General features: G+C 41.3%; 1 protein-coding gene across 6 annotated transcripts in view; it reads left to right on the top strand.

Annotated features, from left to right (window-relative positions):
* slco4a1 (solute carrier organic anion transporter family, member 4A1) overlaps positions 1-25,076 on the top strand; it is a 229,844-nt gene that overhangs the window by 33,860 nt on the left and 170,908 nt on the right. For all 6 annotated transcript variants that reach the window (XM_073061927.1, XM_073061931.1, XM_073061925.1 and 3 more), the window contains exon 2: positions 22,656-22,759. The gene's annotated coding sequence lies outside the window, so the exon portion shown is untranslated. The remainder of the gene's footprint in view (positions 1-22,655; positions 22,760-25,076) is intronic.

The raw sequence follows: 25,076 nt of genomic DNA, 5'->3' as shown, positions 1-25,076 counted from the left end.
TGGGACCTGTACAAGAGAGACAGGTTACACCTGAACTACAGGGGGACCAATATCCTTGCAGAGAGTTTTATAGTGCTGTTGGGGGGGGGGGGGTTAAACTAGATTTGCAGGGGTATGGGAACCAGAGTGCCAGCGCAGATAGGGGAAAATGATGTTAAAGGTTCATGCAAAGTCACAAATAGAAGGGTTGTGTGTGGTGGCAATAATCTTCTGAGGTGTGTCTATTTCATGGCAAGGAGTATTGTGGGGAAGGCTGACGAGCTGAGGGCATGGATTGACATGTGGAATTATGACATTGTAGCCATTAGTGAAACTTGGCTACAGAAGGGGCAGGACTGGCAGCTTAATATTCCAGGATTCCGACATTACAGATGTGATAGAGGCAGAGGGATGAAGGTGGGATGGGGTTGGCATTACTCATCAGGGAAAATATTACAGCAGTGCTCAGGCAGGACAGATTAGAGGGCTTGTCTACCAAGGCAACATAGGTGGTGTTGAGAAACAGGAAAGTTATGACCACATTAATGGGTTTGTATTATATTCCACCCAGTAGTCAGCGAGAACTGGAGGAGCAAATCTGCAGAGAGATAGCGGACAGCTGCAGGAAACATAAAGTTGTGATAGTAGCGGATTTTAATTTTCTGCGTATTGATTGGGACTCCAATACTATTAAAGGTCTAGAGGGGTTAGAGTTTGTAAAATGTGTTCAGAAAAGTTTTCTAAATCAATATACAGAGGTACCAACTAGAGAGGATGCAATATTAGATCACCTATTAGGAAATGAGTTAGGACAGGTGACGGAAGTGTGTGTAGGGGAACACTTTGGTTCCAGTGATCATAACACCATTAGTTTCAACTTGATCATGGGTAAAGATAGATCTGGTCCTTGGGATGAGGTTCTAAACTGGAAAAAGGCCAAACCTGAAGAAATGAGAAAGCGTGGATTGGGACAGGTTGTTCTCTGGCAAGGATGTGATTGGCAAGTGGAAGGCCTTCAAAGGAGATATTTTGAGAGTGCAGAGTTTGTATGTTCCTGTCAGGATTAAAGGCAAAGTGAGTAAGAATAAGGAACCTTGGTTCTCTAGGGATATTGGAACTCTGATAAAGAAGAAGAGAGAGATGTATGACATGTATAGGAAACAGGGAGCAAATAAGGTGCTTGAGGAGTATAAAAGTGCAAAAAATACTTAAGAAAGAAATCAGGAGGGCTAAAAGAAGACATGAGATATAATCATGAGATATAAGGCAGTCAAGGTGAAGGATAATCCAAAGAGCTTCTACAGGTATATTAAAAGCAAAAGAATAGTACGGGATATAATTGGTCCTCTTAAAGATCAGAGTGGTCGGCTATGTATGGAACCAAAAGAAATAGGGGAGAGCTTAAATTGGTTTTTTGCATCTGTATTTACTAAGGAAACTGGCATGGAGTCAATGGAAATAAGGCAAACAAATAGTGAGGTCATGGAACCTATACAGATCAAAGAGGAGGAGGTGCTTGCTATCTTAAAGCAAATCAGTACATAAATCCCCAGGACCTGACAGGGTATTCCCTTGGACCATGAAGGAGACTAGTGTTGAAATTGCAGGGGCCCTGGCAGATATATTTAAAATGTCAGTATCTTTGGGTGAGGTGTCGGAGGATTGGAGGATAGCTTATGTTGTTCCGTTGTTTAAAAAAGGGTCTAAAAGTAATCCAGGAAATTATAGGCCGGTAAGTTTGACGTCGGTAGTAGGTAAATTATTGGAAAGAGTACTAAGAGATAGGATCTACAAGTATTTAGATAGACAGGGACTTATTAGGGAGAGTCAACATGGCTTTGTGTGTGGTAGGTCATGTTTAACAAATCTATTAGTTTTTCGAGGAGGTTACAAGGAAAGTGGATAAAGGGAAGGCAGTGGATGTCGTCTACATGGACTTCAGTAATGCCTTTGACAAGGTCCCGCAAGGGAGGTTAGTTAGGAAGATTCGGTCACTAGGTATACATGGTGAGGTAGTAAACTGGATTAGATATTGGCTCAATGGGAGAAGCCAGAGAGTGGTAGTGGAGGATTGCTTCTCTGAGTGGAGGCCTGTGACTAGTGGTGTGCCACAGGGATCAGTGCTAGGTCCATTGTTGTTTGTCATCTCTATCAATGATCTGGATGATAATGTGGTAAACTGGATTAGCAAATTTGCTGATGGTACAAAGATTGGAGGTGTAGTGGACAGTGAGGAAGGTTTTCAAAGCTTGCAGAGGGATTTGGACCAGCTGGAAAAATGGGCTAAAAAATGGCAGATGGAGTTTAATACAGACAAGTGTGAGGTATTGCACTTTGGAAGGAAAAAACAAGGTAGAACATACAAGGTAAATGGTAGGGTACTGAGGAGTGCAGTTGAACAGAGGGATCTGGGAATACAGATACAAAATTCCCTAAAAGTGGCATCACAGGTAGATAGGGTAGTAAAGAGAGCTTTTGGCACATTGACTTTTACAAATCAAAATACTGATTATAAGAGTTGGAATGTTATGGTGAGGTTGTATATGGCATTAGTAAGACCGAATTTGGAGTACTGTGTGCAGTTTTGGTCACGTAATTACAGGAAGGATATTAATAAGGTTTGAAAGAGTGCAGAGAAAGTTTACAAGGATGTTGCCGGGAGTTGAGAAACTGAGTTACAGAGAAAGGTTGAATAGGTTAGGACTTTATTCCCTGGAGCGTAAAAGAATGAGGGGAGACTTGATAGAGGTATATAAAATTATGATGGGTATAGATAGAGTGAATGCAAGCAGGCTTTTTCCACTGAGGCTAGGGGAGAAAAAAAAAGAGGACATGGGTTAAGGGTGAAGGGGGAAAAGTTTAAAGGGAACATTGAGGGGGGGTGCTTCTTTACACAGAGGGTGGTGGTAGTGTGGAATGAGCTGCCAGTTGAAGTGGTAAATGCGGGCTCACTTTTAATATTTAAGAAAAACTTGGACAGGTACATGGATGAGAGGTGTATGGAGGGATATGGTCCAGGTGCAGGTCAGTGGGACTAGGCAGAAAAATGGTTCGGCACAGCCAAGAAGGACCAAAGGGCCCGTTTCTGTGCTGTAATGTTCTATGATTTTATGGTTGAGAAGATGAATCACCCAGTATGTTTAAGGCTGAGAAACAGCATTATAAGGAGCAAGTGAAAAAATGCAATAGAGGTAACTTTCAGAATAGCCTTGGGTCTCATGATCTCCTTTTCACTTTTTTATTTCCATATTTAATAACTTGCCAGCTCTTGTCAAATTTATAATGCAGTTATTCATGAATAATTGGACTTGTCATGATTGCCTATTATTTTGACAAGTCTATTGGCACAACTCCATTTGCGTATTCAGTTGCGCTCTTGTGACATTAGATAACATGAACAAATAGATTACCTCTGAGCAGAAGATGCTGAAACAGCTTATTTGACAAAAGTATCAGTGAATATGTAAGAGGGATCTTAAATATGGAGTTATAGACAGATGTGTCATAGAAACTGGCCCTGCAGCTCATCAAGTGGACATTGATTGTTGACCACCCATTTATAACTAATTCTAAATGTTTTGTTTTGTATGTTTTGTTCTCCCCACATGTTTTGCATATTAACCATAGATTACCGAGGTTAGTTATGGAATTGGGCAGTTTGGTGGAGTTTAAAAGGGTTTTAGATGCACGAGTGTGAGGCAGATGGAGAGATGTGGATGATGCGCAGAAAGAAGTCAGTCAGCATAGATTGTCATCAAGGTCACCACAACATTGTGGGCTGAATGGTCTGACCAGCATTATATTGTTCTATGTTCTAGTTGGGACGAGCTCACTAGGCAACATAGTTGGCATGGACAAGTTTGGTCAAAGGTTAGGTTAGGTCATGTTGTTTGATTCTATGACATGCTCCTCAACTCCCCCAATGTTCTGTCACTCACCCTGGCTAATAAACATACTAGTCCAAATGTATTTGGATGTGGGAGGAAACTAGAACATCTGGAGAAGATTCACATGGTCATAGGCATATCATACAAACTCCACATGGACTGCACTCGGAGTCAAGATTGAACCCGAGTCTCGGGTGCTGTGAGGCCATGTTTCTGCTAGTGGTGTCATTGTACTACCTTGAGTCATGGCCGGTAAAAACCAGTGATCCATCCAATGCACTGCCACTCTTGTTTTGAATGCCCTGCGTGTATTCCCCAGCGAGCAAGGGTGTTGCTAACAACTTTTGGTAATGCCAGTATGTCCAAAAACACATAGGTTGTGAATGAATTGCCCCTTGTGTGTAGTAACTGATAGATTATGGGAGGAGCTTGAGGGGCATGCTGAAAAATAAGAGTTTGGGTAAGATTAGTGTAAATGGTTGTGTGGATTCTGTGAGACTAAGGACTGTTTTTGTGCTGCATCTTACTATAACTAGTATGACTGGTATGGTGTTCAAAGTCTGCAGCTGTAGATTCTGACTTCCATGCCATCAGTCAGTACTGGCTGTAGAACTGATAACTCAGCAACCTCTGGCTGGATCAGCCAGAGCCTCAGCAGGTCAGGCAGCAGCTATGGAGAGGAATAAACAGACGATGTTTCAGGCTGAGACTATTTATCCAGACTAGAAAGGAAGGAGGCAGAAAACAGATTAAGGAGGTAGTGGGAGACTTCAGCCCCCTTCCTTTCCAATTCTGATGAAGGGTCTTGGCCCAAGATATCCACTGCCCTTGATCAGTATAGTCTGAAAATATGCCGGGGGCAGCCCACAAGTGTCGCCATGCTTCCAGTGCCAATGCTGCATGCCCGCAACTTACTAACCCGTCCATCTTTAGAATATGGGTGGCAGTAGGAGCACGTGGAGGAAACCCACACGGTCATGGGAAGAATGTTCAGAACTCCTTATAGGAGCAGCAGTTATTGAACCCGGAATCACTGGCGCGTCAGTGCGTTATATTAATTACTGAGCTACCATGCCACCCCAAGGAGGTCAGAGGAAATATTTTCCCCAGAAAGGTGCCTGACGATAATCATCTAGCCATCTACTGCTGTCGTTCCTCTCCACACCTTGTGGCGTGTCTGGCGGTAACCTTGTCATTTCTTTAGCATTTGTCCATTTTATATTTGAGGCCGAGTTGCTAGCTCAACTCTCAACCCAGCCCCGATGGAAAGCGTGCAAGGAGCCATCGGGATTCAAACCCGGGACCACTCACCTTGAAGTCCAGTGCAAATGTCACTGCACCATCGGCTGACAAACCATCTACTGTGGCATCCCATTTTCTCAATAGTCTTTTGATGGCAATGGTAAGTATTTTGCATGTATAATAGTTTGACAGGATGGGGGGGTGGAGATACGACTCTACCAAAAGATGCTTAAGACGCTCCTTCCCTCCGCTAATCTGCAGGTCACCCTTGGGCAAGGTGGAGCACCTGCTTAGCTAACCCCCCCCGATCAGGGTCACGGGAAGCCATGGGAGGAGGTAGTGGATGGTCATGTGAGCAGCTGGTCAGCTGGTGCATGTTACAAGTCCTGGTTATGCAACCACTGACACCAGGCAGACAATCTCTGAAGAGTTTTGATAATGGCTGGGGTCACCTGTCTTGTAAAAGCACTGCCCAGAGGGAGGTGGTGGCAAACCATTTCTGTAGAAAAATCTGCCATGAACAATCGTGGTCATGGGTCAGACAGAGATGACCTTTTACTTGTGATACAATATGACATGATGATGAACAGTTTGAACTTGCTTCACTTTGCAGTCACGTTCATCTGAGGTTGCGACCTTCACCAGAAAACAGATGGCAAGATTATCTCCGCCTCCAGTGAAAGAGCAGTTGTCGCAAAAACTTCTACTGTGATCTAGGTATCTGGATGAAACTCTGCAGACTCTTTCTGCACCCACATCTTTCATGACGGCACCTTTCGGGTGAAACAGAATGAAGAAAATGCCACCTGCAGTTAGGCACCCGCGGCACTGTTTTACACTTTGACCTCATCTGCCTACTAGAGGGAAATGAACAAAAGGATCACAGCATCGCTTGAAATTCCCTTCAGGAATTGTATTTCTTTCCTATTTCTTTGGATGAAAACCAACATGAAATACATTTTTTAAAAAGTACAATTCTACAACAAACTATATAATAAACAACATAATCATTTTACTCTGTCAATCTGGTTCCTTAATGTTTATGATGGCCAGGTATTGTACCTTTCATTGTTTATGGATATCAGATTCAGGTTTATTATCACTGACATATGACATGAATCTCTTCCTTGTGAACAAAGTATATTTCCCACCCCTTTCTCTCATCTTCTAGTACCCACTCTGACCTCTTGCCTATTCTCACCTGCCTATCATCTTCCCTGGGTCTATTCCTCCTTCGCTTTCTCCAGTGTGTGGTGCGTGGCCAAGTGGTTAAGGCATTGGACTAGTGATCTGAAGGTCATGAGATCGAGCCCCAGCCGAGCTAGCATGCTGTACCCTTGAGCAAGGCACTTAACCATACATTGCTCCAGTCCACCCAGCTGAAAATGGGTACCAGCAAAATGCTGGGGGTTAACCTCGCGATAGACTGGTGCCCTATCCGGGCGGGGGGAGGGAGAGGAGTCTCGTACTCTCATTTGCTTCACGCCACGGAAAACAGCGTAAGTACCAGCCTGATGAGTCTATAACGCTCGGGACTGACTTTAACTTTAACTTTTTCTCCTATGATCCTATCAGAATCCTTCCCTTTCTAGCCCTTTATCTTTCCTGGCTTTGCCTATCTCCTTCTAACTATCCTCATTACCCTCCCACTACTTCTTTTATTCTGGTGTCTTCAATCCTGAAGAAGAGTCTCAGCCCGAAATATCAGCTGTTTATTTTTTTTTACCATAGATGCTGCCTGACCTGCTGCGTTCCTCTGGCCTCGTGTGTGTGACTTTGGATTTCTAGCGTCTGCAGACTTTCTCGTGTTTATATCATGAAATTTATTGTTTTGCTACTGCAGTTCAGTGCAATACATTTTTTAAAAAAACCATAAGTTACAATAAAAGATATTTAAAAAGAGAATAGTGCAAAATGGGAGCAAAATAGTGAGGTAGTTTTCATGGGTTCAGTCAGGAATCTGATGGCGGAGGGGAATAAGCTGTTCCGAAAGTGTTGAGTCTGTGTCTTCTGGCTCCTGTACCTCCTCCCTGATGGTAATAATGAGAAGAGGGCACATCCTGAATGCTGAGGCTTCTCAATGATGAATGCTGCCGCCTTAAGGCATCGGCTTTTGAAGCTGTTCTCAGTGGGTGGGGGGGGGGGGGTGAGGATGGCACCTGTGATGGGGCTGGCTGAGCTTGCAATACTCTGCAACTTTTTCTGATCCTGTGATTGGCTCCTCCAATATCCAGATCAGATCAAATCAAGTTTAATTATCATTCAAACCATGCATGAATACAGTGGAGCGACTGCAAGACATTAACTCTGTTGTTTTTAAGCCAAATTTTAAAATAAATTTTAGTAAAAGTGAATTACTTCCTTTAAATGAATTTGTCTCTATATATGATAATATTCCTTTCAAAGTTACGGATTCCTTTAGATATTTAGGTGTCAGAATTACAAAAAATATATAAGGATCTTTATAAAGCTAATTTTCCTCCTTTAGTGGACTCTATGAAGTACTTATTTAGTAGATGGAGCCCACTTACATTTTCACGTGTTGGTCGTACTCATATAGTTAAAATGATGATTTTACTGAAATTTTTATATTTATTTCAGAACCTTTTTTTTGTCTAAGAAGTTTGTTTGATCGGATTGACTATTATTCTATCTTTTATTTGGGATAATAAAAGACCAAGGATCAGTAAAAATCATTTACAGAAGTTGAAAAAGGACGGAGGTCTCCAGGATTTCCCTGTATTTTGTTGCATTAATTTTACCCTCTACCTTCACAAGCCTTCCAGGACCTGCTGCAGTGAAGCATCCCCACAACATGATGCAGCCACTACCATACTTCACGGAAGGGATGGTATGTTTTTGATGTGCACTGTTTGGCTTACACCAAACATAGTGTTTAGCCTGATGGCCGAAAAGCTCAAATTTGGTTTCATATAACCATATAACAATTACAGCACGGAAACAGGCCATCTCGGCCCTTCTAGTTCTTGCCGAATGCTTACTCTCACCTAGTCCCACTGACCCGTACTCAGCCCATAACCCTCCATTCCTTTCCTGTCCATATACCTATCCAATTTTTTTTTTAATGACAATATCAAACCTGCCTCTACCACTTCTACTGGAAGCTCGTTCCACACAGCTACCACTTTCTGAGTAAAGAAGTTCCCCCTCGTGTTATCCCTAAACTTTTGCCCCCTAACTCTCAAGTCATGTCCTCTTGTTTGAATCTCCCCTACTCTCAATGGAAAAAGCCTATCCACATCAACTCTATCTATCCCCCTCATAATTTTAAATACCTCTATCAAGTCCCCCCTCAACCTTCTACGCTCCAAAGAATAAGGACTTATATAGTCATCAGACTATTGAACCTTCTTCCAGCTGACTTCAGGGTCTCACACATGTAAAACATGCAAACTAGCCAAGATTTTACATAAGTTTTTTTTAAACAGTTGCTTTCTCTTTGCCACTGTCCCATAAAGCTGTGACTGGTGAAGCACCCAGGCAACAGTTGTGTGTGCAATCTCTTCCATCTCAGCCATTGAAGTTTGTAACTCCTCCAGAGTTGTCATTGGTCTCTTGGTGGCCTCCCTCACTAGTCCCCTTCTTGCATGGTGACTCAATTTATGGAGATGGCTTGCTCTAGGCAGATTTACAGCTGTGCCATATTCTTCTCATTTTTGATAAGTAACTTAACTGTACTCCAAGGAATTTTCAGTGAATTTTCTTGTATCTATCTCCTGACTTGTGCTTTTCAATAATATTTTCACGGAGTTGCTTAGAGTGTTCTTTCGCCTTCATGCTGTAGCTTTTGCCAGGATACTGACTCATTAGCAGTTGGACCTTCCTGAAACAGGTTTATTTTTACTACAATGAATTGAAACACCCTGACTGTACACAGGTCTCCAAAAACAGATCACCATTTAATTAACTATGTGACTTCTAAAACCAGTTGGCTGCACCAGTGATAATTTGGTGTGTCATATTAAAGGGATGAATACTTATGCAATCAATTATAATTAACTTAGATCACTTTGTAGAGATATGTTTTCACTTTGACACAGAAGAGTCTTTTCTGATGATCGGTGTCAAAAAAGCTGAATTAAATCCAATGTGATTCAATGTTGTAAAACAATAAAACATGAGAACTTCCAAGGGGCTTGAATACTTTTTATAGGCACCGTGTATCTTACCCAGTACAACCTCGGATGCATTTTCTTGCAGACATCTACATTTAAAATAATGAAATACTATGGTATTTATGAAAAGCTCTACATTAGCAAAGACTGACAAACAACTGACGTGAAAAAGATGACAAATTGTGCAAACGAAGAGTAGTAGTGGTTACATAAGTTGTAAAGAGTACCTAAAGGTGAGACAGTATGTTGTAGAATCAGTTCACATTGTGGTCTATGAAGTTATCTGTGCTGGTTCAGGATCCAGATGGTTGTAAGTTAGTGACTGCTCCTGAGTTTCCTGAGTGGGACCTAAGGCTTCTGTACCTCCTGCCTGATGGTAGTAGCAAGAAGAGAGAATGGCCTGGATGGTGAGGGTATTTGAAGATGGATGTTACTTTCTTGTGTTAGCACTCCATGTAAATGCTCTCAATGGTGGGGAGGGCTTTGCCAACGATGGAGTGGGCTGTATCCACCATTTTTTGTTACCTTTTCCGTTCCTGGCCATTGGTGTTTCAATACCAGGACGTGATGCAATCAGTTGGGATACTCTCCACTGTGAAAATATAGCAACAGCATTGCAATCCAGTTACAGGATGAGTACCCCTTAACCGAAATTCCAAAATCCTTCATAATCCAGAATTTTTTTGAGTGCTAATGTAACGCCACAAATGGAAAATTCCATGAGGGACTGGGAAGTCTGTGGATCACAGGCAATTCTGAGAAGTGACCTCACATATGTAACATACAGAAGTTAATGAAAACTAGAAAAACACTGCATTAAGGGAAAAATGAAGATAGTGATCGTGTATTGAAAGAGTGGATTCGTCAGCATCTGAGTAAACATGTGCCACTTATGGTGTGCTGGTCACGAAACAAACAAAGATGTTCATCCCAATGAACTGAAAATTGAAGATAATCTCGGCCTCAGCGGCTCCACAGTACAGAGAGCGGGAAACATCAAGTTCCTTGGGGTGCAGATCTCAGACAATCTCACCTGGTCCAGGAACCACCACTGGGATTGTGAAACAAGCCCAGCAGAGATTGTACTTTTTGAGGAAGATTAAACAAGCTTAAAGTGGGAAGATTAAACTCCCCAGTAACAGCTTAACTACATTCTACAGAGGAGTGGTTGAGTGTGTGCTGACCCTTTGCATCACAACCTGGTACTCCAGCTGCAGTGCTGCCGACAAAAAAGCCTTGCAGAGGATGGTTAGGGGAGCAGAGAAGGTTATTGGGATCTCCCTACCTTCTGTCCAAGACCTCTTTCAGAGTCGATGCCTGCAGAAGACACGGTACATCATTAAAGACCCCTCACACCCTCTCCATGAACTGTTTATTCTTCTGCCATCAGGTAAACGTTACAGGAGCATCAAAACAAAAACCACAAGGCTACTAAACAGCTTCCTCCCACAGGCAGTCAGACTGCTAAATAGCTGCTCTACCTGACTCTGCTTTGGACACTTTTAACTTGCACTGGACACTTATAACTTGTGTTTAACTGACATGTGGTTGTTGTGTTTTACTATTTATTGTTATGTTTATTATTTAGTGTTGCGTTTGTTATGTTATGATTGCACTGCTCCTGGGAAATGCTGTCTCATTCTGCCCTGCAGAGCTGATGTACGGTTAGAATGACAATAAAGTTTTTGAATCTTAAAATCTTGAAATGCTTAAATATGTAGCAGACTGGTTGCAGAAATTTTTTTTTAAAAGGCACAGGATTAATTTTTTTTTAAAAGATTTTTAAAAAATGTTTAAAGATTAAGTGTTTGCTGATCACAAAGCAACGGAGGAATTCATTAATAAGTCTCTGAAGATTTTCATCAGCAACAATCTAACACTAGAACAAGTCTACAATGCTGATTGTTTTTATTACCTTACATAAAACCTTTTTTTAAAAGTAAAATACAAATAGTGTAATAATAATCTTTTAATCAAAACATTGCATTTTAGGTGGAGACTGAAAGCCTGCCATTGTTTACTGTTGTTCATCAGCTGATTCAGGTATTCTCCCAATGTTGCTGTACTGGTTTTGTTCCCCTGCACACAAGTTATTAATAGTTTCAGCAAACAATTTTATCTGTAAGTTACGTGTGTGATGATCAAGTGTAAGACAGTCTGCTTGCTGGTAGCACATAAATTCAGTTGGAAGTTACGGTGATCCCAAGCTATCTCATTATATATTTTAAAATTCCAAAGCCCTCCAGTCCAAAGCATTTTGGATAAGGGGTATTCAACCTGTATCAGTATAGAAATACTGGAAGAATGTAACCAGTTAAGCATCAGCTGTGGAAAGAGAAACCAGTTAACATTTTAGGTGAGTTACAACTGTCTATAAGTTCTGTGGTGATGTAGTAAAGGATGAGGTAGGTGAAACTATAAACACATCATCCTTTACAGTCATTCTCAGCTGAACAGCTGTGTCTAGTACTACGCTATATATTGAGGTGCTACCACATGACATACTGTGTTCTTACAGGCATCCTTGCACTTGGGTATGATTTTAAAATCAAAATCTAACCGTGACCTGATCGTTTATCAGATACGTTTCTGGTGAAGTTGTGAAGAAAACGTTTTGAACTAATGTGACATGATTATGGTGCAGAGCCAAATCATCTTCACTGCAACTGTATCAAACAGTAATAAGCTTCCCTTTGGCAGATGACTCTATGATTTGCAATTATGTTAGGCATATCCGGTGGACCATTGGGCTTTATGATATGTTTATGTGATGTTGTTGGAAGGTTTCAGTAGTTCCTAGAGGAGGATAAACCACGAGGTAACACTGTAGGGTAATTGCACTCATTCCTGCCAGCTTCATACTCTTTGCTCTGAATTCACCAAAATTCAGATCAGGAGCATTTATAAGCACTTTAAGTAGTAATACAAAGCAGTCTGAAGATTATCTGTCTTTAAGGCAGCATAATTAATTGCTTTAAGCCACAAATTAGTACTCTCTTTGTGAATGAATGGATTCAAGTCTACAGTTTGTGTTTCTTTTTACTGAAACCCAGCATTTCTTCAGAATAGCTTTACACAACTTTTAACTTGTATTATTCTAGTAATTTAAATCATATTGCTTGATGGTGCATTTTAATTATTATATTCCTGAATCTAATATCAGTGAAATGTATCAGGTCATAACTATTTGACATGGAACACATAATGTCACAGCAAGGTGCAGGCCCTTTCACCCACGATGTTGCACCAACTTTTTGACCTACTCCAGATCAATCCAGTCCTTCCTCCTTGTATAGCCTTCCATTTTTCTGTCATCCATTTGCCCATTTCAATGCTTCTTAAATATCCCTAACGTATCTGCCTTTATTGCCATCCCTGGAAGCACAGTGATGCATTCACCACTCTGTTTCTTTAAATTAAAAACGAGCTCTGACATTCGCCTTGTACTTTCTGCCAATCTCCTTAAAATTATTCCTCCTCGTACCAGCATCAAATATACTATAGGGTTGTAAAGAACAATGTACTGCATTTTTGTAGTATGTTTTTCCTAACTACCCTGCTATGTTTTAAATTTTAAGATTGCATCATATTAATCTTAAAGCTGACATCAAAGTCCAGTTGTATTATAGTGCTTCCCTACCTGACTCACAGACCGTGTGGTTGGAACAGATAAGATTAGAAGTTAATATTGAGCAATCATTTTCTGATGAGCTATGAATTGACAAAATCACCATCATTACTTTGAAACAGTACCTCCATAATTGGAAAGCAGCTGATGGTTGAATATGTTTAGCTGGAATCTAATTAATTTGAGAAATACTGAGCAATACGTACAATGGATAAAAATTTAAAATGTCTTGACACTGCAAATGAATGTGGTGGATGATGAAAGCTACATTTGGGCCTTTGCACGCTTTGCAAATTTGGCATTTAAGTTTTCTTTTAAACTTGGATTAACTCTTACTCTGTCATCTTCAGCCAATGTGTTCCATAAGGCCATAAGACAGAGGAGCAGAATTAATGTACTTGGGGCCCATTGAGTCTGCTCTGCCATTCCATTATTATCCCTCTCAACCTCACTCTCCTGCCTTCTCCCCATAACATTTGTTGCCCTGACTAATTAAGAACCTGTCAGCTCCGCTTTAAATGTACCAATGAATTAGCCTCCACAGCCATCTGTGGCAATGAATTCTACAGATTTACCACCCTCAGGCTAAAGAAAATGCTATTTATCCCTGTTCTAAATAGCCTTTTTTGTGTTCTGAGGCTGTCCCTTTGGTTCCAGACTCCCCAATATAAGAAAAATCCTCTTCACATCCACTCTAATCTAGGCCTTTCAATATTCGATAGGTTTCAATAAAACCTCTCCGTCGTTCTTCTAAATATGAGTGTGTGCAGGCCCAGAACCATACATTAACTCTTTCATACCCGGGATCGTTCTCACAAAACTCCTAGATAATTAGATAGATCCAACGGGATTCCACCACCAAGCACATCTTTCCCTCACCCCCCCCCCCCCCCCCCCACTCACTTTCTACTTTCCACAGGGATCGATCGCTCCCTATGTGACTCCTTTGTCCATTTGCCCCTCCCCACTGAACTCCTTCCTGGTACTTGTCCTTGTAAGCAGAACAAGTGCTACAGCTGCCCCTACATCTCCACCCGCACTGCCATTCAGAGCCCCAAACAATCACCTGTGAGTCTATTGGAGCCATATACTGTGTCCACTGCTCTTTGGTGTAGCCTTTTGTATATCAGTGAGACCCGATGTAGATTGGGAGACCGCTTCGCCAAGCACCTACGGTCTGTCTGCTAGAAAAAGTGGGATCTCCCTGCAGCTACCCATTTTAATCCCACTTACATTCCCATTCCGATATGTCAATCTATGGCCTCCTCTACTGTTGCAACGAGGCCACACTCAGGTTGGAGGAACAACCCCTTGTATTCTGTCTGGGTAGCCTCCAACCTGATGGCATGAACATCGATTTCTTGAACTTTGGGTAATGCCCCCCACTTCACCATTCCCCATCCTCTTTTCTCTCCTTGCCTGCCTGCCCATAGCCTCCCCCAGGTGCTCCTCCCATTTTTCTTTTTTTCATGGCCTTCTGTCCTCACTTATTGGATTCCCCCTTCTCCAGCCCTGTATCTCTTTCACCAATCAGTTTCCCAGCTCTCTACTTCACCCTTACAAACCTGCCCCCCCCCCTGTGGTTTCACCTATCAACTTGTGTTTCTCCCTTCCCTCCCCCCACCTTTTAACTCTACTCCTCATTTTTTTTTGTCCAGTCCTGCTGAAGGGTCTTGGACAGAAACACCGACTGTACTCTTTTCCATAGGTGCTGCCTGGTCTGCTGAGTTTCTCCAGCATTTTCTGTGTGTTGCTTTTTTCATCTGAGGTAAGATGGGCATTTCTGTTTCAAGCAATTTATCAATGCATTCCAAACTGCCTGTTGTCTTTGCTTCATCAAAGCCTCATAGGTTTGTATTGAATGCCAAAATTACAAAGGCATGTCGTCATTGGTAACAGGAGAAAGATCTCCAGATTGTCACCTGGCAGCGTTAATGAGAGAGCAAGGCACAGGTTGAGTTTTTATTTTGTATATTACAGTGTGCCTGAACTTGCTGTTTGGGGCTGATCCATTGTGTATTTTACCCGAACTGAATGCAACTAAATGCTCACTGCGGTGACACAGTCGTGCAGAGGTAAGCGGATCGCTTTACAGCGCCGGGGTCAATGTTCACAGCTGTCATTACAGAGCTTGTACGTTCTCCTTCCTCTGAGTGCTCCAACTTTCTCTGTCGTTTCACAGCTGTACAGGTAGGGCTGGTAAGTTGTGGGCATGTCTGTTGAAGCCCAAAGCGTGGCAAACCTTGCGGGCTGCCCCACACGATCCTTGCTGATTTGGTTTGACTCGGACGATGCATTTCACTGTATGTATTGATGCATACGAGACAAAGCTAATATTTATTTTTAATATATTACAAAGTCTTCAAAATATTAAACTGAGTTTGAACAGAGAGTAATACAGAGACCACCAAATTTGTGCCGTGGATTGACAGAAGCATGGACCAAGATGCATGGGACATTGGTTATGTTGGAGAATGACCTGATTATGGTGTTTTGGCCAAGTTAATCAGATAACTCTATCCAGACTTTGGCCTGTAGCACTGGAATTGTTGTGGAGAGCAAATTAACATGCAACAGTATCTGCAGAGATCGGTGTTAAATTTGGTGAAGTTCAAGGGAAGCAATGTACCCTCTCTCCAGAAATTTAATAATTGAATTGGTGGCACTGAACTTGATGTCAGAATATTTCAGATAGTAACTGTTTTAATTACTCAAATAATTATTTGTTCCATTTTTGTTCGTGGTATTTTATGCTCTCGTTTCCACTGAGTGGATGCTTTCAGTAATTTTAGTTTTTTTACACTTGCAGTCATATGCATGGAGATGGGCCCTTTGGCCCATCTCATCCTTGCCAGCCTAGCTGGTCTATCAATGTTGGCCCCATTTGGCCCATAACCTTCTAAACCTTTCCAATTCATGTACCTGTCTAATCTTCTTTTAAAATTTGTTATTGTACCTGCCTCTATCACTGTCTCTGGCAGCTGATTCCACACAACAACCACCCTTATGTGTGATTTTTTTAAAAAGTCACCCGTCAAGTTGTTGTTAAATTATTCTCTTCCTCTCACCTTAAACCTAGCTGTTGATTCCTCAGCTCTGGGGAAAACACTGAGTGCATTTACCTTGCTTGCACGTAATTCAGGAGATCTCAACAGATAGGCGAGATTCTGCAGATGCTGGAAATACAGAGCATCCAACACAAAATCCTGGAGGAACTCCGCAGGTCAGCCGGCAAGGAAAGTCCTGAAGAAGGGTCTCTGCTTGAAACATCGACTGTTTACTCTTCTCTATAGATGCTGCCTGGCCTGCTGAGTTCCTCTAGCATTTTGTGTTTATTGCTTTGGACTTCCAGCTTCTGCAGATTTTCTTGTGTAAGGAATAAACATTTGATATTTTGGGCTGAGAACTGTCATCAGGACTGGAAAGGAAGGTGGAAGAAGCCAAAATTACACGATGAAAGAATGGGAAGTGTTGAATAATTGAATGCATCACTGCTTTGCTTCTATGGAAAGATATGGACCTGAGATGCCTTGGTGATTTTGCTTGATCTTTTAAATACATTCAACATTTTTTTTTCTATTTTTATTGCTATGTAACTGCTTGTTGCATCAGTAATACTTGGAAGGTTTGATTTCCATCACTTATAAATAGAACAGTATTTGTTTGTAAAACAATGGTCATACTTAACAAAAGCCTGTTCTTAGATTTAATCAGAACATATAATTCTTTTGCCAGAATAGGATGAATTACTTTCACTTCAGAAGCAGTTTTTACTCGTGCTCCACAACTATGATACCATCTTTTTAGAGCCAGGGCTCCCAACCTTTTTATGCCATGGACCAATGCCATTAAGCAAGGGGTTCATGGACCCCAGGTTGGGAACCCCTGTTTTAGAGTGTGTGGAACAGAAATGTAAGGGGGACCACCTGAAACAATATGTGTCTTCCATATAACTGGTTGCTTTCTCTCCAGTCCTGTTATGTCTTGCAGAATAAAGAAATATTTCTAGCAGTGTGAATTGGCATTGATTCAGAGATTGAGTCAATGAGCAGTTTCTATCCTGGATTATTAACTCTTCACAAGTTTGACAGTTGGACAGGCATTTATGTTACTGTGGAGTTACATTTCCTAGAAAATGGCCTGTGTCATGAATTTTCATAAAACAAAGTTATGAGGCATGTGTTGACAAAAGATCAGCTTTATATTTATTCATTTACCCTTTTCACATGGCTTCTGGGAGAGTGGATTTAATCTATAGTTCAAATATTTGTGGTAGTGATTTGTAAATTCTGTAAGGACAAAATTCTGTTACCCGTATAGCTTTAGTACATATTGCCTGCACTGGATTTGAAGTTTCATGCCGTTGATCCTATAACACTGAAAAGCAATTTTTGTCCCAAGACCCTGTAGAGCAGAATGGTGCATGTTTCTCAGAATGAAGACTGAAGATGAATCGGGTTTTATTGATACTACTTAAATGAGTTGCTTTGTTATATTCGGTGGAATATACCCAAGGAATCAGTACATCGTGGTGGTAGATATTTAATCCTTTGGCAGCTACAAAAATAATTATTTCTGTTTTGTGTGACTTCTTATGTCATGCATACATTGTTTCACTGCTTCATTTAGAAAATTTGAGGATCTGGGTCATCCACTGGGGGATAAAAAAAGAAGCCCTTCAGGTTGGAGGGCATGGTTGTTTGGATGAATTATTATAGCAGCATGCATTTATTGATTTATTTATTGATTGATCGAGATACAGCACATAGTAGGCCCTTGGGGCCATGCTGCCCAGCAGTCCCCCGATTTAATCCTAGCGTAATCACAGCACAATTTACAATGATCATTTAGCCCATCGACCGGTGTGTTCTTTGGACTGTGGGAGGAAACCTGCATGGTTACAGCAATACCGTACAAACTCCTGACGGGCAGCGGCAGGAAGTGAACCCAGATTGCTGCGCTAACCACTGTGCCACTGTGAAATAAATCCTAGAAATAATAAACAGGCTCTCACTATTTCCAGTCTGGAAGCTGGTGCTCCATTCTGTATAGCATCTCGTGGGTATGTTTCTCACCTGAGTCTGGCCAACCAGACTGGGCTCTTCCACCTTCTGAGCTTGCCAGTGCACATTTTCTACTCAGTTAATTCAATTATTCTGTAAGTGTGAACTGCCAAATGTGGAATTTTAATAACCTGCCGGCAGGTCTGGCTTAAGATCTATCTTGCAAGTTCCTACAATTTTATTCTTTCTCAACCTGCACTTTCCTCGGGGATTGTGGATTGCACAATGGGCTATTGTCTGTGAACATTGTAATTAGGAAGGTGAAATTCATTATAATACTTGTGATCTGCTAATTTGATACTAAGTTGCTTTGAGTCTGAGGTGGTGGTTAACTCTGTCCGTACTTCTACACTTAGTGCATTTTGGTAATTAAATCTTTGCGGCCTCATAAACGCAGGAAATGCTGGAAGATCTATCTGAGAAGATGTTTCTAGTCATCCATCCAATGAATTCCACGTAATGTAAGATCATCACACTTCACAGATGCTGTCTGTCCTGAGTATTTCCAACATTTTCTGTTAATGTCAGACTTCCATCAACTGCTGTATTTGTTATTTTAGAGCATTAATGATTTAAGTAGTTTCTTGTAAAAACATGTCTTATTGTAAGAAACACACATACGGGAACACACACAATGCTGGAAGAACACAAAGCCCGACAACATCTCTGGAGGGGAATAAAGAATTGGTGTTTCGGGCCTTGCCCCTCCATCAGACTCTTGGCCCGAAACATCAACTGTTTATTAGAAATATGCATTGTTTATTCTTCTCCATAGACTTGCAAAGTTCCTCAAGCATTTTGTGCATGTTGCTCCAGATCGTTAGCATCTGCAGAATCCCTTGGAAGAAGTGCAGGTGTAATTTTCCCACTTAACAATTGGCAGTGATAAATGCTTCAATCTGTATGTCCTCATGTGGGCCCATAACTCTACAGAGCATTGACTACCGTGTGATGATTTTCAGCAATACTGTGATTATGGGAGTCATCTCCCCTTCAGAAAGCTGGTGTCCTGATAGAGTCATGGGGAAGTACAGCACAGAAACAGGCCCTTTGGCCTATCTAGTCCATGCTGAAAGCATTTAAGCTGACTCCACCCTTCGACCTGCACCTGGACCATAGCCCTCCATACCCCTACCATCCATGTACCCATTCAAACTTCTCTTAAATGTTGAAATAGAGCTTGCATGCACCACTTGCACTGGCAGCTTGTTCCACAGCCTCATGGCCCTCAGAGTGAAGAAGTTTCTCACCATGTCCCCCTTAAACTTCTCATCTTGCACCCTTAACCCATGACCCTTGGTTGTAGTCTCACCCAACCTCAGTGGAAAAAGCATGCTTGCGTTTACCCTAACTATACTCCTCATAATTTTGTGTACCTGGTATTATTATTATTATTATTGGTCAGTGCTAGTTTATTGAAATAGTTGCCATCTAATCATAGAATTATCAACGCAATGCATACCTTCACTTCATGATTCATGTAATTTCCTAATACATTTGGGTAAAGTTGAAAAGCAACCTAACAGACAGATATGATCCTCCCCACGTAGTACCATTTTCATGATATTATTGTAGCAATAAAATTCTAGACCATAGTCTTTTGATGATTGAATTAGAACTAGTCAGTTTAAAATGGTCTTTAAGTGTTATTACCCTTTGGAAGTAAAAGCAGTGTGCGTCACTGTGGTCTGATTTTTAGAATGCGTTCATTGGTACTTTGGGATAAGGAGACACTGCTAATGATAGCAATCATGGAGACCAATAGCCGTTATTTGACATGGATTTGAATCCGTGCAGCTGAAAATTAGGTGACCTTATGTCATAACAGATCTCCCAGTTTATTTGCTAGTTAACAGGCCTGTGGAAAAAGGTTGTACAGTAAAAACCTTGGGACAGGGAGCATGGTAGGTCTGATAAATTAAACTCATTTAACGCAAGAAGCCTCACAAAAGAGACAGGTGAACCGTGACATGGATTGGCACATGAGATTGTGATATTACAGCTATTGTGCAAATGTGATTGAGGGATAGGCGGGCGCGGCAGTTCCGAGGCATTGAAGCTTCCAGCATGACTGTTGGAGGTGTGAGACTCGAGGCATTTGCACTGTTGATGAGGAGGAAGATCATACAGTACTTGGAGAGAATATCTGAGGGAAACATCCAGTGAAACCATGTGGCTAGCTCTTAGAAATAAGAACAGGGTGATCTCTTTGTATTTATTCTACGGGCTTTCCAATATTCAACAGGAAGTAGAGGAACAAGTACGCAGGGACACCACGATAGGTACAGGAATATTACGACTGGTTTAATAGACAATTTTAATTTTTCTAATATTAACTGAGGTCCTCATGGCTTTAACAAATTTTGCCCGAGCAAATGTCCTAAGTGTGCCTATGGAGGTTTTCTGAAAAAATATGTAGGTGGCCCATGGAGAAGGGACTTCACTCATCATCCTCTTGGGGAAGTAAGTCAATGAGGGAACATTTTGTGACCAGTGACCATAGACTATATGACATAGGAGCAGAATGAGGCCATTCAGCCCATTGAGTCTGCTCCCACATTCCAGCATGGCTGATCCGAGATCTTACTCACCCCATACACCTGCCTTCTCGCCATATCCTTTGATGCCCTGACCGATCAGGAAACAATCAACTTCCACCTTAAGTATACCCACGGACTTGGCCCCCTCTGCAGTTTGTGGCAGAGGCTTCCACAGATTCACTCCTTTCTGGCTAAAAACAAATTCTCTTTACCTCTGTTCTAAAAGGACGCCCTCAATTTTGAGACTGTGCCCTCTAGTTCTGGATATCCCCACCATAGGAAACATCCTCTCCACATCCACTCTATCCAGTCCTTTCAACATTCAGTAGGTTTCAAAGAGATTTCCCCCACCCCCCCCCCGACATTCTTCTAAATTCCAGTGAGTACAGGCCCAAAGCTGTCAAATGCTCCTCATGTGTTAACCCCTTCATTCACAGAATCATCTTTGTGAACCTTCTCTGGACCCTTTCCAATGACAACACATCCTTTCTAAGATATGGGGCCCAAAGCTGTTGACAATACTCCAAGTGTGGTCTGACTAGTGCCTTATAAAGGCTCAGCATTATCTCCTTGCTTTTGTATTTTATTCCCCTTGAAATACAGTGGTGATTGATAAGTTCATGGCCTAAGGTAGAAGGAGTCAATTTTAGAAAACAGCACATTTATTTTTCAACATAGTCCCCTCCTACATTTACACACTTAGTCCAGTGGTCGTGGAGCATACGGATCTTGGACCTCCAGAAAGTGTCCACAGCAGGAGTGATTGATAAGTTTGCAGCCTCAGGTAGAAGAAGAGGAGTTATACAGCTCTCTTTACTTGCACATGCAGTTCAACTCTTTGAGTGATTATGCAGAAAGTTTGAAGTTAATAACTCGTCAGGGGTGATTGATAAGTTTGCAGCCTAAGGTAGAAGGAGATGAGTTATTAACTTCAAACTTTCTGTGTAATCACTCAGAGTTGAACTGCATGTGCACATAACGAGAGCTGTATAACTCATCTCCTTCTACCTCAGGCCACAAACTTATCAATCACCCATCTGTGGACACTTTCTGGAGGTCCAAGATCCGTATGCTCCACGACCGCTGGACTAAGTGTGTAAATGTAGGAGGGGACTGCGTTGAAAAATAAATATGCTTGGTTTTCTAAAATTGACCTTTTCTACCTTAGCCACGAACATATCAATCACCCTTCGTAAATGCCAACATTGCATTTGCCTTCTTTAACACAGATTTGACCTATGGTAATTACATTAAAAATAATTAGGGTTTTTTTATAAAGATTGTTATGGAAAAAAGATAGGATTAGTTCTTAAGTCAAAGTCTTAGATTGGGGGAAGTCTTTTTTTTTGCCTGTAGTATTTCCTTAATTCTATTATAATTCTTTGTTCTACTGTGACTGCCCACAAGAAAGTGATTCTCACAGCAGTATATGGTAACATATATGTACTTTGATAATAAATTAACTTTGATCTTTTAACTTTGGTATCAGATGGGTTCTCTCCAAAATTGCTTTGAAGAGGCTGTTTGCAGATGAAGATATGTCTGACAGGTGGGAGGCTTCTAAAAGTGTAATATGGAGTGGTCAAGGCCACCATGGTCCTCTTTTAAATAAAAGGGCAAAGCAGGTCCGACTGGGGATCTTGACTGATGGAAGACATTAAAGGTCAAATCAGGAAAAAAGAGGCATCACTCAGGTATGGGCAGCGGGGATCCAGCAAGTCCCTTGAGGAGTATAAGAGATATTGGAGTATACCTAGAAAGGAAATTAAGAGGGGCAATAAGATACACCTGTCAAATAAGATGAAGGAGAAACTTAAAATATAAATGTACTGAAAGCAAAGGGTAACAAGTTGATCACTTTGAGGATCAGTGTAAGTTTCATATGTATGAATTTTATGACTCTGTAAAATGTTGTATTTAAATGTATCTACTCTTTTGAGCAGAATGAACTGATTAAAGCTGGTGCTAGTACGAATGCCTCATCTGTATTTTCCATGCATGAGCAAGGCATAGAAGGATATAGAATTAATATATGCAAGTAGTATTAGTAAACATAAGCTTGATGGTTTCTAAGGGTGTGGTAGGCCGAAAGACTTGCTTTTGTGCAGGTCTGAATCCTTTCATGATTCTAATGCTGACTCATTCTTGCGATAATAGAACTATTTTTTTTTCTTTTTAAGGTGGAATATTAGTGTGTTCAGATTCTGGCAATCAAAGAAACCTTACTTCCAACAACTGCCACTCCTAACTCTCTTGCATCATTTTGTATCATTGGCAAAGCTTTGTAAGTATGAATTTTATGATTCTGTAAAATGTTAAATATTTAAATGTAACTAGTCTATTAAGTTGAATGAACTGATTAAAGCTGGTGCTTCTAAGAGTTAGTCATATATTCAGAGAAACTCCGCCTCCAGTACCCCAGCTCCCCCACCACAATATGAGGTGATGGAACATGTACATATGCAGTTCTATTTAAATTACTCTCCCCACTTGCCACCACACCCAAGTCAGTTGCATTTTAAATTTCCACGCTTGTCTTTAATAGTGATGATGTAATTTCTCATGGGATATGATTGCACAATTTGGTTTTGTGGTTCTCTGCTGACCTTTAACATGAATGATGTTACTCAAGAAAGCAAAATTCTCCCTGATTTATTATCTATTGTCCAACTATAATTTAAATTCATCCAAAATTTTTAATGTCTGCTTATAATTGTACTTCAATTAGCTGTTTTGATTTCCATCTTAATTGGCTACATTTTCCATTTATCAAATAATTAAGAAAATGTGTAGGTCGGATGGTTGATGGTTGGGTTGAGCTGTTCTCCAATCTTGGCAATTTTCTTGCAAATGTATTGCACAAGGAGACATCACTAGTGCACTGTTAAGTGCAGTGTCCTCCAAATGCTTGGCCTTTATATACTTACCAGTCAGCTGATTGGTTGTCACTATGGAAACTCAGTTTTGATGTAGGGAGAAAATCCCATCGCTGATTGGCTGTGTGGCAAACTTTGTGTGTTGTGGTCTGGACTTTGCCCATATTGGCTCATAAATAGGACCAAGGTCTACATGTCTGTTTACAGAATTGTTCATGGAAAGCCATGATTCTCAGGAGCGACCAAACAGGTTGTCCTTCCAAACTTTTGAAATATCTCAGAAATGACGACCTGACTGCTCCAGGAACGTAGAATTTTGGTCGCTCCTAAGCCAACAGCAACATTGAGGAGAGGACTTTGCAGACCAAAAGAACGAACCAAGCAATTGGACAAGACCAACATGGTCTACAAATTCCAATGCGGGGACTGCAGAAAATATTGCGTCGGCCAGACTGTGAGAAAACTATTCTCACGGTTCCATGAACTTCAGCTGGCTGTGACCACCTCTCCCCAGTCTCCACCCATGAAGTTCAAGAGGGGATACAGATTCGACCGGGCGTCAGTGAATGTCGTGGTGCAAGCAAACACGTGGCATGCAAAAGAATTCCTAGAAGCATGGTTTTCCACAAACAATTCTGTAAACACTCAACATTCAGTAGGCTTCAATGAGATCCCACCCCCACCCCTCATTCTTTTCAATTCCAGTGAGTACAGGACCAAAGCTGCCAAATAATGTTAAACGCCTCATAGGTTAAACCCTTCATCCACAGAATCATCCTCATGAACCTCCTCTGGACTCTCTCCAATGACAACACATCCTTTCTGAGATACGGGGCCCAAAACTGTTGATAGTACTCCAAATGCGGCTTAACTAGTGTCTTATAAATTCTCAGCATTTTTGTACTCTATTCCCCTTTAAATAAATGCCAACATTGCATTTGCCACCTTTACCACAGACTCAATATGTAAATTAACCTTCTGGGAGTCTTGCACGAGGACTACTAAGTCCTTCTGCACCTCTGGTGTTTGAACCTTCTCCCATTTAGATAATATTCCACACTATTGTTCCTTTTACCAAAATTCATTGTCATACATTTCCCAACACTATTCCATCTGCCACTTTTTTCCCATTCTTCCAATTTGCTTAAGTCCTGTTGCAATTGCATTGCTTCATCAGCACTACCTATCCCTTCACCTATCTTCCTATTATCCACAGACTTTGCCACAAAGCCATCAATTTCATTATCTAAATGATTGACAAACAATGTGAAAAGCAGCAGTCCTAATACTGACCGCTGAGGAACACCACTAGTCACTGACAGCCAACCTGAAAAGGCCCCTCCTAGAATAATACAGCTCAGAAATAGGTCCTTCGGCCCATCTAGTCCATGCTGAACCATTTAAACTGCCTACTCCCATTGACCTGGGCCAGGACCATAGCCCTCCATGTCCCTGCCATCCATGTACCCATCCATCAGTGATGAGAATGTTCATCAGAGAAGGAGGCATTAGCAGGGTGAGCTAAAGTTTTGTCAAAAAGATGAGCGTTAAGGATTTTCCTAAAGGGATAGACAAAGGACGTGAGGCTCATGGAATAAAATTCTAGAATGTAGTGCGTGAGCAGCTGAAGATATTTATGGGATGCAAGTAGATAATTGCGTAAGACTGAACACCAAGTTTTACTTGTGGAGATGGGAAGTCTAGAACTGGAAGGGGTAACGAATG

Source organism: Hemitrygon akajei, chromosome 11 (assembly GCF_048418815.1).
Source record: "Hemitrygon akajei chromosome 11, sHemAka1.3, whole genome shotgun sequence".
Classification (NCBI taxonomy): domain Eukaryota; kingdom Metazoa; phylum Chordata; class Chondrichthyes; order Myliobatiformes; family Dasyatidae; genus Hemitrygon; species Hemitrygon akajei.
This window is presented reverse-complemented; position numbering and strand designations above follow the sequence as displayed.